At 35.9% G+C, this 13,424-nt stretch overlaps 1 long non-coding RNA gene across 2 annotated transcripts in view; it reads left to right on the top strand.

Moving 5' to 3' along the window:
- The first annotated feature begins 10,484 nt into the window (after positions 1-10,484).
- LOC126831802 (uncharacterized) overlaps positions 10,485-13,424 on the top strand; it is a 38,163-nt gene continuing 35,223 nt past the window's right edge. For both annotated transcript variants that reach the window (XR_008789226.1, XR_007684351.2), the window contains exon 1: positions 10,485-10,606. This is a non-coding gene — a long non-coding RNA (uncharacterized LOC126831802). The remainder of the gene's footprint in view (positions 10,607-13,424) is intronic.

Here is a 13,424-nt window from a genome sequence, read left to right as displayed (position 1 = left end):
GATCGTAAGGTTTTCTATAATATAGAATTTTGTGTCGCATCCCTAGCCCATGACTCGCACACGAATCGACTGCATTCTCCACATTAAGTTCTACGCAAGAGAACTCACGGTCAACTAGGCAACATAGTGCCCTCTGATTATTTTCATGTGAAAGATTATACCAACGACCTTAATTATTGTCCATGGACCAGTCGCGGCACATGAGAGATTATGTCATCACTCATGCATACTAATACATCTGGAAAAAGACCATAGTTCCAATGCCGCTGGTCCACAAAGTACTGTGGGTCAGCTAATGTGGTCAGTGTTGTTTCGCAACCTTGGTACATCTTAATTCAACTAACCAAATGGAATTGTTCGCTACTGGGGTAGTTTCGTATTGAGAACCATGGCTCAAATCTGGGAAGCTCATGAACAAACTCTGTATCTCAAGAAGACCGAAAAATGTCAAAGGTCTAGAACACAACAGCCGTAGCGTGACCGTGGCGAAACGCTCTTTGATTCTATTTACTTTATCCTCCCACTGCTAAAGACCCCTACGCGCAAATTATGTAAATAAAATTAAACCATGTTAGTCCCGAAATGACCTAGTTTGTGTCGAGTGGACGTTAAACCCTATTTCTCTCTCTCTCATTTACTTTATATCTATACCTTTGAATGGTCCCAAGCTCAGATGTCTCGATATTCGGGACTCACCATGGAGATTCTTCTTGGGCCATTTATTTCTTTTGAATACTAACTTAAAGGCCCCGAGCTATTTAATGGTATAACACAAATTATGTGAAGTGATATTTTGTTTTCTGAAAAACTTGCTTTCCAATCATTTGGGTATTTGAATAACTTACTCCAGTAAATTTTGAAAGGAATGTTGGCCTAAGATTAAAGAGTATATTTATCTCTCATTATGTTACGATGAGCCACACCCACACCTAAATAACCTCGTCGAAGTAATACCATCTTTCCCAAGGAACCCCCGCACCAAACTGTTATGCAATGGCTTTTGTTCTACAGCTAAGATCAATAGTTAGTGATGACAGCAAAGGTTCTGTAGTTAAAACGGGTATGCATATAATATATGTAATATTCATTGTGGGACCAGGTTTTGGTGATAGGTTGTCTCTATGACCACACTCATAACAATTCCATCTTAAATAACTATGATCTAGCATAACCTAATAGCTCAAATTCTTAATACGACAGTGACGATCCATGGCACAAGGGAGACTACCATTTTTTTCCCTTGACATTGGATGCAGACCACATTTAGCTCGTAGTAAATATGACTTCCTCGAAAGCTAAATGGCCCTGACCAGATTTTCTTTATTATGAGATGAGATGCACGTGTACAGCGGACAAATTTTAATCAAAACACCGTGTCTAACATGTTTCACATGATGAGTTGCAGGATGTTAAAACCCGATTTCATTTCATTTTATTGCATGATGAGTGATGCGTGATCAGACACTGTCTTTTAAAATATTCCTCATGGTAATTAGAATTCGCAATAATTTAATTTAAGTTGACATATTTGCATAAAATGACTTTTTTCTAAAAGAAAACAGGGTTAGACATAGAAAAATACTCGATTCTAGTAATAGTGGATTGTGAGTATTATACTGTCTCGAACCAATAGTGATAATGTAGGCCATGATAAAAAAAAAGCCCATCCCAGTTCCAGCTGGATATTCACATGGGTAAATAATAGTCACACATCTAGTATTATTGCGTAGATTTACTACCACTACTACTAGAGTGGTTCATTCCCAGAAAAAAAATACAACAGACAATATTTGGGGCTTATTTTAATATTGTATGATAAGACTTACCAAAAAAACTTCATTCATCAACAATCGGAGTCTGACAAATTTTGATTTTTGAGGATATAACCATTTGGGCATTTTTTAAATGGCTAAAAAATTGATCAGCTTCCATGATCAAGGCAGTTAACCCTTAGCGACAATGCGATCTAACAGTCTTGGTCACATTCAAATCTTAACTTTTGTTCCTGTGACGAATACTATTGTATGTCACTCGGAAATCATCGTTTACTTATAAGCAACGGAATAATATCTATGACTGAATTAAACATGTACGCATGCCCAGGGCTTAGTTTTTGAATAATATGCCATAGGAGCAATCGTTATTAATATATCAAGATATCTGAACATTCTTTCCAAAAATTTGTTATGAGGCATGACAGAACAAAAGCTTGATAAACTGGTGTCCCGTACTTTTAAAGAATTTACATGTATTAATGTCTAGTTTCCTCAGTCAAATCAGACAAGGGATACTTGTTAAATCCAATGTTGTATAGCAAATCATGGGTGGACCTCATCTTGCTGCTCACAACGCAGAAAAAAAAAAAATAAAAAATAAAATAAATAAATAAATAAACGCATTCAAATACGGTGAAAATAATTTACAAGAATACAAAAAGAATAAGTGTTTGAAAAATGAAGACTACGAATACCAGATTTGTTTCGGTTATTTTCCAATCTCAGTTTTTTTGTGCGTATTTAGAGCTAGCAACAATATTTCTCATAAACTCACTAAGGCGGCAACTAACCACAGTGCGTTACGGTAAAATAAAAGTAAATTTCACAGTCTTGCAGTATCGGTAAGTTGCCGCGACAGTGAGTTTAAAAAACTAGAAAAAAAAAACTACTGAGGTGACTCTGAACCAAGAACCGTTACAGTATATAGGTCATTAGTTACAATCAACTAAATTAAAAATAAAATCACTGAGTTTTAGCCAAATTTTTTATCAAGTTCGTAACTACGTATTTTTAGAAGTTCAACGCCTAAAGAAGAAAATAATTTCATGGCTTTATTGATAAATAAGTGAATGAATATGGTCACGTGAATGTATTTTGGTCGAATGTTTGCTGTCTGCAGTGCACGCATAGCGCCTTAGTGGCTGAAGAGTTTTCATTCGCGTAGTTGTGGTTATAGATTCAACATGTTGACAAGTAGGTCAGTTTTTATTAGGACAAATATTTGAGGCTGTGAACCATCTTCCTCCTCCTATTACTACTACTACTACTACTACTACTGATACTACTACAGTCTGTTATATAACACTTGGTAAATGACCATTATCAAAATCATAATTGCCTTGATAAGGTCACAAAGCTGGAATTCGTATAAACGTATGAGAATGATAATATAGTATCAAACATCGAAGTTAAATGGTTGTTTCCTGTAATTATTTATGAAAGTTAATTTAGGTGAATTTCACAATTTAAGGTCTGGGGACAAGGAGATAAAATACAATTGTTGACGGATCAACGTACCAACGATTTTGCATGAGGAACAAGATCCCGACCAGACCCAAAAAAACAATTTTCATATGTGTGTGCGGGGAAGCGGCGTGGGGTGGGGTGGCAATCCTTCCCAGTGTCGCCGGGTAATACTGATTGAGCGTTTTGATTATTATTATAATCTTGAAAACCGCATTGAAACCGCGTGATTATTTTGCCATTTGTGAGGGAGCGCAAAAACTCAAAACTATGACAACGCAAAGGTCGTCATTGAGTCCTTGGTGGCGGCACATGCCTACATTAAAATATGGTCGTATATAAACAGATTCTTATATTTGTAGCCCATCTCGTCTGCGATATCACCTCGGCGGAAGAGGACGTTAAATAAGGCTATTTCACACATATTTGTAGCCAACGTGGATAATTTCTCTTGCAACACCACATCCTTCGTATTCCTGGCTGATGGCGCATTGTAAATATTGTAAATATTTAGTTATACTCTTTTGAAAAAACATATTAATAGTCCTGTCTTAGCGAAAATGTGGCTATCCCGCCAGGGTGGTGCTTTATGTTCTCAGAAAACGAAAGAAGATTTAAACGGCATTTGTTATAATGGAGGGAGACAACCTACTACGGTTTAGTCGACCCAGTCCTTTTCATTCGGACACAGATCACTAAAGATTTCCCCATTGACTCCAATGTTAATTCTCGTATCTTAGACCGGCTCTAACTTTTTCCCAAATTTTCGTTGGGTAGAACGCTTTCTACCACAGATGGAGCAACATGTGGCAACCACTTGCCCAAAAGCACGTTAGGTTCTTCATGAAAAACTTGAGATACACAAGCTGGAAGTAGAGACAAGTAAACATGCAATTTCAGGCCCTACATTTCAACGTAACCAACCTCTCAACTCTTGTATCCTTCCGCATCAAAATTATGAATATTCACCAAAACCTGGCAGAAAATGTATTTTCAAACCCTTTTCCTAAATTCTACACCAAAAAGTCAACAAAAATCGCCATGCAAAAGGGGGAAAAAGGAAAAGGGAGAGGAAGACTAAAAATAGCTTTGGCCCTTGTTTCGTGGGTGACGGCGTAGGAATATTTGGTGATCTGTGTCCATTCATTGAAATCATATAGTGAAAATGCTATAATTTTTCTCCCTTCGTGAAAATCAAAATCAAAGAATAACTGTAAAAATGATGGCCCTTTAAGTACACATGCTGCTTTATGTACACTGGTGCATCTCAGGTCCATAGGCCTTTTGTGCTAAAATTAAAAAATCTTTCTTATTAAAGGCAGTATCTGAGTTCTGTGAAAAAATTAGACAAGTAACAAAGAAACTACATAGAAAACACTCATAATTTGGAATTTTTTTCAAAAATATAATTTTTTACTGCCATGTGATGAAAAATGTACAAAATTCACATGTAGCATCTCTCAAAATACCAATAATTTTCCACTTTTTTAAATATCCGGACGGACAAGAAATATATTTTTAGAATCTGTGGACAATATGCAAACAGAAAAAATGCAAACCAGTTGCAATGATTGTAATATTAGAGATCTATACTGAAACATGTATGCCTACCCCCTGAACATGCCACTGATTGAATTAATCTAATCTATGGTTGCAGAACTTACATTACCAAAGGAATCTGTCTAACAGCTATGTTTTACCATCCCTGGCTAACATATGCACATATAAACTAAAATAGGTGCAATAAATATGAATTATGGTTAAAAATAGGCCTTGATGAATGAAAAAAATGCCATATTTGGTCTATGATCACCCCTCTCTAACAGAAGGGTCACAGAATACACAATTTTCACAAATTTGGGAATATTTCAATGTTTCCAACATCTCAAACCTCAGAGGCATGTTACAAATTTGTATTGCAATCCTTGTGCTGAAGCAAGATGTCTGGAACTTTACATTAATTTCCTGAAAAAATGAAGTCAAAAAAGTAGTCATGACAGACTTGACAACATAAAAAGAGGCCTGAAAAGGAGAAAAATTAACATTTTATTGTTTTATAGGCAACATAAATGCAGCAAACACCACAAATGCTGGATTTTGATAAGAAAATATTGAACATTAAACTGACATTTACACATCTACACCAGTTTTATATCTGGGTCTGGTCTCATTGGCCTGAAATGCCTCAGGGTTCTACGTTTGACTCTGAACAAATAAGGGTTAGAAATCCTTGAAATGCACAAAAAAAATATTTTTGGGTGAAAAATAACATTCTTAGCTGTAATTCAACCACAAATTCCAATTAAGATCATTTACATGTCAACACAGGTGCATTTAAATCCCTCAAAACACATTAATAGAAAAGGGTGGGGTGGGGCATTTATTGCCTCTCTAAACAGAATGATGGAGTAAAAAATGTCTAGAAAGGCTGGGATATTGCTTCCTACATGAAGGAAATGCAAGAATTTAATGTTTCAAAGAAGAAAAAAATGCTTATTCTGGGTAAAATAGTGGCAAAATTGAGCCAACCCCTGTTTTGAACATTTTGTACAAACCCATCTGCTGTACATTATTAACTCAGTGTTACCAATTTTTAATTTTCTGTAGGAAAGCTGGAGCTATTTCTAAACCTGACAAACATGTAGATCCCATCTAAGTTATATTAGCAAAGAAAATATGGGCATTTTTAGACATTTTGACTCATTTTAGTAGTCATGAAAATATTAATTTCTACATCCAAATGGGGGGAATCTCAAGATTTTTTGTGAATATTCCTGATTTTTAGACAAAATTTGGTGAAATTTCAATACTATTCATTTTATCTGTGCTTTCTGAGACTGAATAAGCCAACATTGGGCATTAGAATATTTTACTTACTATTAAAAATTCAATAAAAATTGAAAATTGAGAAATTTGCAGTAAAATAACAATTTTTCTTCAAAACTTAGATTTTTTTTTTTTTTAATTAACTTTTTTTAGTTTTTCTGTAGCCAAACTATTTTATTCATATTTTCTGAGAATTTAATCTTCATATTTTCAAAACTAAGGCATATCAGTGACAGCCTTATCACACACAGACATATAGGGGTGAAACTTCAGGGATCACCAAAAGGCCTTTTTTATTTCCTTCCCATGTGTTCTGGCAACATGCCGGTGAAAGAAAATCAAAATCAAAGAATAACTGTAAAAATGATGGCCCTTTAAGTACACATGCTGCTTTATGTACACTGGTGCATCTCAGGTCCATAGGCCTTTTGTGCTAAAATTAAAAAATCTTTCTTATTAAAGGCAGTATCTGAGTTCTGTGAAAAAATTAGACAAGTAACAAAGAAACTACATAGAAAACACTTATAATTTGGAATTTTTTTCAAAAATATAATTTTTTACTGCCATGTGATGAAAAATGTACAAAATTCACATGTAGCATCTCTCAAAATACCAATAATTTTCCACTTTTTTAAATATCCGGACGGACAAGAAATATATTTTTAGAATCTGTGGACAATATGCAAACAGAAAAAATGCAAACCAGTTGCAATGATTGTAATATTAGAGATCTATACTGAAACATGTATGCCTACCCCCTGAACATGCCACTGATTGAATTAATCTAATCTATGGTTGCAGAACTTACATTACCAAAGGAATCTGTCTAACAGCTATGTTTTACCATCCCTGGCTAACATATGCACATATAAACTAAAATAGGTGCAATAAATATGAATTATGGTTAAAAATAGGCCTTGATGAATGAAAAAAATGCCATATTTGGTCTATGATCACCCCTCTCTAACAGAAGGGTCACAGAATACACAATTTTCACAAATTTGGGAATATTTCAATGTTTCCAACATCTCAAACCTCAGAGGCATGTTACAAATTTGTATTGCAATATCAGTGACAGCCTTATCACACACAGACAGGACACAGATCACTAAAGATTTCCCCATTGACTCCAATGTTAATTCTCGTATCTTAGACCGGCTCTAACTTTTTCCCAAATTTTCGTTGGGTAGAACGCTTTCTACCACAGATGGAGCAACATGTGGCAACCACTTGCCCAAAAGCACGTATGAGGTTCTTCATGAAAAACTTGAGATACACAAGCTGGAAGTAGAGACAAGTAAACATGCAATTTCAGGCCCTACATTTCAACGTAACCAACCTCTCAACTCTTGTATCCTTCCGCATCAAAATTATGAATATTCACCAAAACCTGGCAGAAAATGTATTTTCAAACCCTTTTCCTAAATTCTACACCAAAAAGTCAACAAAAATCGCCATGCAAAAGGGGGAAAAAGGAAAAGGGAGAGGAAGACTAAAAATAGCTTTGGCCCTTGTTTCGTGGGTGACGGCGTAGGAATATTTGGTGATCTGTGTCCATTCATTGAAATCATATAGTGAAAATGCTATAATTTTTCTCCCTTCGTGAAAAAAAAAATCGTCTTGGAGAGCACTTGTCTTCATTTAATTTCTCCACAAGCCATTTTAAAGCTTCAATACCCGTGCTTGTAGGTTTTCCATAAAAGACCAGCAGATTTATTCTGTTTCTGATGTTGATATTATATTTAAGATTTTTTATATCGAATGTTTGAAAATGTATCTTGCTACAAACGCGTTTTCCTGCTATTCCAGCCCGTGAATACAGACACTTCAGTGTGGTCCAAAATAACCTACCTTAGGTGACTTACCTGAATCCCAAATCCAAAACAACTAATCAATCGTCGTGGGGTATGGAAGCTTCACCCTCCCGAGAAAAGTTTGAAAATTTAACCGCCGCAAATGCGTTTTTCTGCTATTCTAGCCCATGAATTAAGCAACTTCAAACTTTCCAGTCGGTTTGCAACCGAAATCCCACTCTATGCCGACTTGAATTGATGCTGCATTCACAAATAAAAATCGATGTCCGAAAAATGCCGCACAAAGCAGAGCGGCTCCAGAAAAGTAAAATTAGCGTGCTATTAGATTTCGGACAGTTTATTTTGCGAACCAGATAAAATGATAAGTTTTTTTTTCACTTTACCCGTCTGCCCGAAAGTTAGGGGGGCAGCTCCCCCCCCCCCCCATCGGAGCGTCACCTTCAGTCAATACCTTCTGCCATTTTTCATCAAAAGGTAGATCAGTGTCATTCTGTGCATCATTTTGGCCCTGATAATTAATTTTAAGAGTGCAAAATTATATAGTCTTTGAAATTTTTTTTCCATGTCATGAAAATAGACGATTTTAGGCGGCATCTTGGATTTCCGCCATCTTGGATGCTGACAATCTCATAAAAGATAATGAGAATGGACTCTACATCCCTGAAAAGTATAAAATAGACACGTTACAAGCCATACCTGACCTTTCTAAGTGATCTGTTAAGCTTAAACATTGGAAAATCCTGAAAATGGCCGCAATTTTGAAAAAAAAAATAGCCGTTGGCAGCCATTTTTGGCAAGAAAATTCTGAAAATATTACGGTGTAAGTTTAACCCCGAGTGGACTTCAGTGACGGATAAAAACATTAAAAATAATGAAAAAAATGAAAAGCGAAACACCCTACATTGCATTATTTTCTGAAACCATCGCATTACTTCCTTAATCCGGTCAAAAGGTGTGTGACGACCACTTTATCCCTTCCATTGTTAATGACGGTGTATGATGAAATATTCTCTGCATCCGAACAGATGATGTGTGGCGATGTTTTCTGGAGGTAAGCCACGTTGCATCTAAATATCCGAAAATATCGCTCATAGAGACGCGGCGATCGTTCCATATTACCATATTACACTTTTCTGACATCTTACGACCCTGTCGTAAATGCAAAAAATTAAGCAAATTCATCAAAATTATTCTGAGATGGGGATAGGGACTTCCTGCTTCTTTGAGATTGTTTCAAATGAAGTCAAAGTATCGAAATTATCCTATAAGGACAGTTGCCTGTCCGGGATAAGGCACTACACAGATCACGCCGTTTTGGGCCCCCAATTACGAAAGACCAGAAGGCTCATTCCAAATTCCAAATGCGAAATTCCAAATTCCAAATGCGAAATTCAAAATTCATGTCTTACCGATAAAATAGCAAATTGGCAGCCCCCCTCAATTAAACAAATTAGAATTTATATAAATTGTAATTTTACACAACTACATGTAATTACTTCTAGTTTACCTATCTGGGCCGGATAAATACCCGTTCCAAATTACTAGATTCCAAATTCCAGATTCCAAATTCCAAATGCGAAATTCCAAATTCCAAATCTGATCCGACCAATAGGATCAGGTTTTTGCTTTTGACTAATCAGTTAGAATAACAATATTCCAGTTCGGGTTTGTTTCGGCAGATGTGAACAGTTTGGGCCTAAGTTCCTCTGCAGTGAGCTACTCAGCTACTCGGTATCCTAGGACTGGCATTTTTTTTTTGCTACAGCAGCAAATTTGTAATTTGTAATTTGTAATTTGGAATGCGCCTTCTGGGCTTTCGTACCCAATAAATCAAATAGTGGTGTTAATCGTGTGAGGCACCCATAATGTGCGAGGCGCCCATAAAACCAAGTACCATTGGTTGGACGCCCAACCAATGTCACTCGGCTTTATGGGGCGCCCATATTGATATGGGCACGTTGGTTGTTGGCTTCGTATTACGTCCAATGGGAGCGCGGATTTTTCCCGGGGGAGGCAGACCCCCACCCCCCTTTGTCCCCCCACCCGCTAGCTACAATTACTGATAAGGATGACATCGATGTGACTTAATGAGCCACAAATATTAACTTTTTTCCTCCGACAAATTAAATTCTAAAACATTTTTTTTATGTATTAGAAAAATAAATAAAGACGTTTTACGTATTTATAGGTAAAATTATTTCCTATTTGGTGTAAATGGGTATTAAAATGAGTAAAAGTCTCCATTCCGCGCCATTGAGCCAATGATTGACGCCGCGTGATGAGACGTCACGTGTTGAAGGCAGTCATCTTTTACAGAGATATTAGAAGACTTTCGTAATTCTCTGTGAAACAGATTGATCTACAAGAAGATGATCATTTACATCAACAATAACACATTTCCACCAAAATTTCCTTATTCTGTATAACCATGTATAAATTTGTACAATCCCAAATATATTTAGAAATCTAGACCTTGGGGGAAAATATTTAATGCTTTACTAAACTCCTTGACAAATACATGTACTACAGCCTAATGATCTGGCGTTCACGGTATAATATAGCGTAGTGTTGTATACATGTAATATGGTGTAGTCCTCTTTGGGCCACCATAGATGCATAAGTAAACCGACTGTTGGTTGTCGTGAATCATGGTCTAACGATATGGAAGTTAACGTTTCTCGCTCTTGTTTTTAATAATGGATATATTTTATGTTTTATTCACAATAGGTAAGTAGAGTTTTTATCAAATTTATGATCATATTTGTGTCCGACGTCGACATAAACGCGCAGACATACAACAACACACGTATAGTTTTTGTAGGTCAAACCCCTGTGTTTGGGTTCGTTTGTTGGATTGATAGCCCACTATGGTACACGTATGGGGAGCGTTTATATTGTTCGACCCTGCTGCAGTTACATGAATAATATTCAAATGAACCGAGTGATAGTAATGTACGATTTTTGACAAAGTAACCGTCATTTATGATTTAAAGACAATTTAAAACACCGACACTGTATAGTAGTGGACATGTCAACAATGACTAATAACCGTGGTCAAACAGGCGATCAGTATAGTAGTAACTGGATTGTCATCTGATCAACCCTTTTTGTTAGACCCTTTCTTATTCATAAATTCCCGCCTAATCTAACGGCTGATTGAATAATATACAGTATTAGGGATCATAGGCCTATATGTGATTTATCTCCCAGGGTCATGAAATTATTTTGTTGTTGTTCAAACTAAGAATTCTATTTCGATATTTTGAATTATCAATACCTTATAGTGTTGGATTAGATTAGTCATTTCTCGTGCGGCGTCATATTGATATATGAAGATATCAATCACCCACCCCCCCAAAAAAAAAATAATAATACCGTAATAAAAAAACCCCAATATAAAGTATTCGAACAAAACAAATTGACATTAAGTATTGTTTTAACAACCTTTAGGCATTGGCTACATTTAAAAAGGCCATAATGGCATAACCAGTTTCTGTATTTTAATATAATCACATTGAAACTCCGCATCCTAAGTTGAGCTATATGATCAATAATTATTCAATATCAGTGTTGTACGTTTCCAGTTTCAGGTTTTAATACTCATTAATTCAGACGCACAGACCTAGGTTGTAATGGAAGTTGAGTTATTCTAAAATTAATTAAGCAGTAATTAAAAGTCAGTGTAGCTATACATTAAATATGTATAGAGACTTATTGAATTACGCATTAGGTGAAAATTTCTTGTAGGCGTATATTTTTAACTGAGTCAGTTATTTAGACTGCTAACAGCAATTGCATGCGCAGGTATTTATTGATCTCTGTCATAAAACTATGAACAAGGACTAGTTCTGTTTTATAATTAAGACTGACTTTAGACTATATTTTGTTCTGTGTCAGTTATGCACATGCATGGAAGCCTAATAAGTTTATGTTAGAATGCATAAGCATTTAAGATGACGTAGTAATGCCTCGTATTACATACTGTGCAGTACTGTGCACATTGGAATCTACAATGAGGAATAATGTCATAAAAGGGTAAAATATAGGTATATACACGACATATAATATACTGATCAAACTGTATTAAAGAATGAGGAATCATTTTATGAAAGGTATAATATAGGTACATGTATACACGACCTATATGTTGGCAGAAAGAACAGAGGGTAAACCATTTTCACACATTAAGTGAAAAATCAGGTGTTTCCTGCCCCGTTTCAAGTAGATTACCCACTTTAGTTAACACCAATCGGACTCGCGAAAGGGGTCACGAGGGCCTATAATTAATTGGACATTTGGCTTTACGTTTTGAGCGAAACTCGTTAATATAAAATATTGGTGTAGTATTTCTTGTATATGCGATATGAACTTTAAAGGCACAGTCTTTCAGTCTAAAAGATCCGTGCAGACTTTGCCTAATAACACTAGTCGTAACTAAAGGATGGTTAGTCTAATAAATATTAAGATCATATGAAGCTCACATTTACGATAGATTTTATGTCGCCATCTTAACCATGTCAGAAAAGCCAATCAGTCGATTATGGATAACCCTTTTCTATCTTTTAACATTGAGCTCTTAATCGACTAAATTATCTAAAATACACTTTTCAACCCTTATTTCAGTTCAAGTCACATTAAATTTGCACTAGACCGACTTTTTCACCGGCGAAAACCTGCCAAAACGTGCACATGGAAACTGGGTCTAAGGAAAAAACACGTCATTGGCCTTATGACCTCTTAAGGCAGTAAACTGGGATATGAAACCGAGGGATCAATCATTACTGTTCTTTGGTAACGGTTGATGATCTAATGGTCTTTATTATCTGTTTGATCACTAAGCCTATAATACCCGTATCGTTTGTTATTTAGACGCTTACACTGATACAAGAAGTGACTTGCATCTGTGTCTATTCCTTGTAAACGCAAATTTTAAGTGGAAATCTAATGCTAACTCACTTGAATACAAATATTTATATTTATAATTTAGACACGCTTAAAAAATTTAATGTAATATGTATACATGTTTAATCTTGAAATTCAATTTACTTTAACATGTATTAGCTTGAAAACGTTGAGAGAATACTCTTCAAAACGTCGCCTAAATAAATCAGTAGCTGTTTTCCAGAAGTATGTTTATAGTTTATTTAACATGTATAGGCTACACAAGTCTTAATCCTGTTTTTTTTTAAAAAAAAATTTTCATTTTTTTTTAACCCCAATACGTTGTCCTTATATGAACTACGTTAGGGCCGAATGGTTAGCACGTGCGCGCTGTATCATAACGTCTGTCATTGGGTCAACTGGCGGGTTTCGAATCCCCGGTTGTACGTGACAAGGAGTAGGGTCGCCTGTCCAACCTCGTGGGTTTTCTCCGGGTCCTCCGGTCTCCTCCCACTGCTAAAGACCCCTACGTGCAAGTGAATTATTGAGATAAAATTAAACCATGTTAGTCCCGAAATGACATAGTTTGTGTCGAGTGGACGTTAAACCCCATTTCGCTCTCTCTCTCTCTCTCTCTCAATCTCTCTCTCTATATATATATAAG

This window comes from Patella vulgata, chromosome 9 (assembly GCF_932274485.2).
Source record: "Patella vulgata chromosome 9, xgPatVulg1.2, whole genome shotgun sequence".
In the NCBI taxonomy this organism is placed as follows: domain Eukaryota; kingdom Metazoa; phylum Mollusca; class Gastropoda; family Patellidae; genus Patella; species Patella vulgata.
The sequence above is the reverse complement of the archived record's forward strand: the minus strand, read 5'-3'. Positions and strand labels throughout refer to the sequence as shown.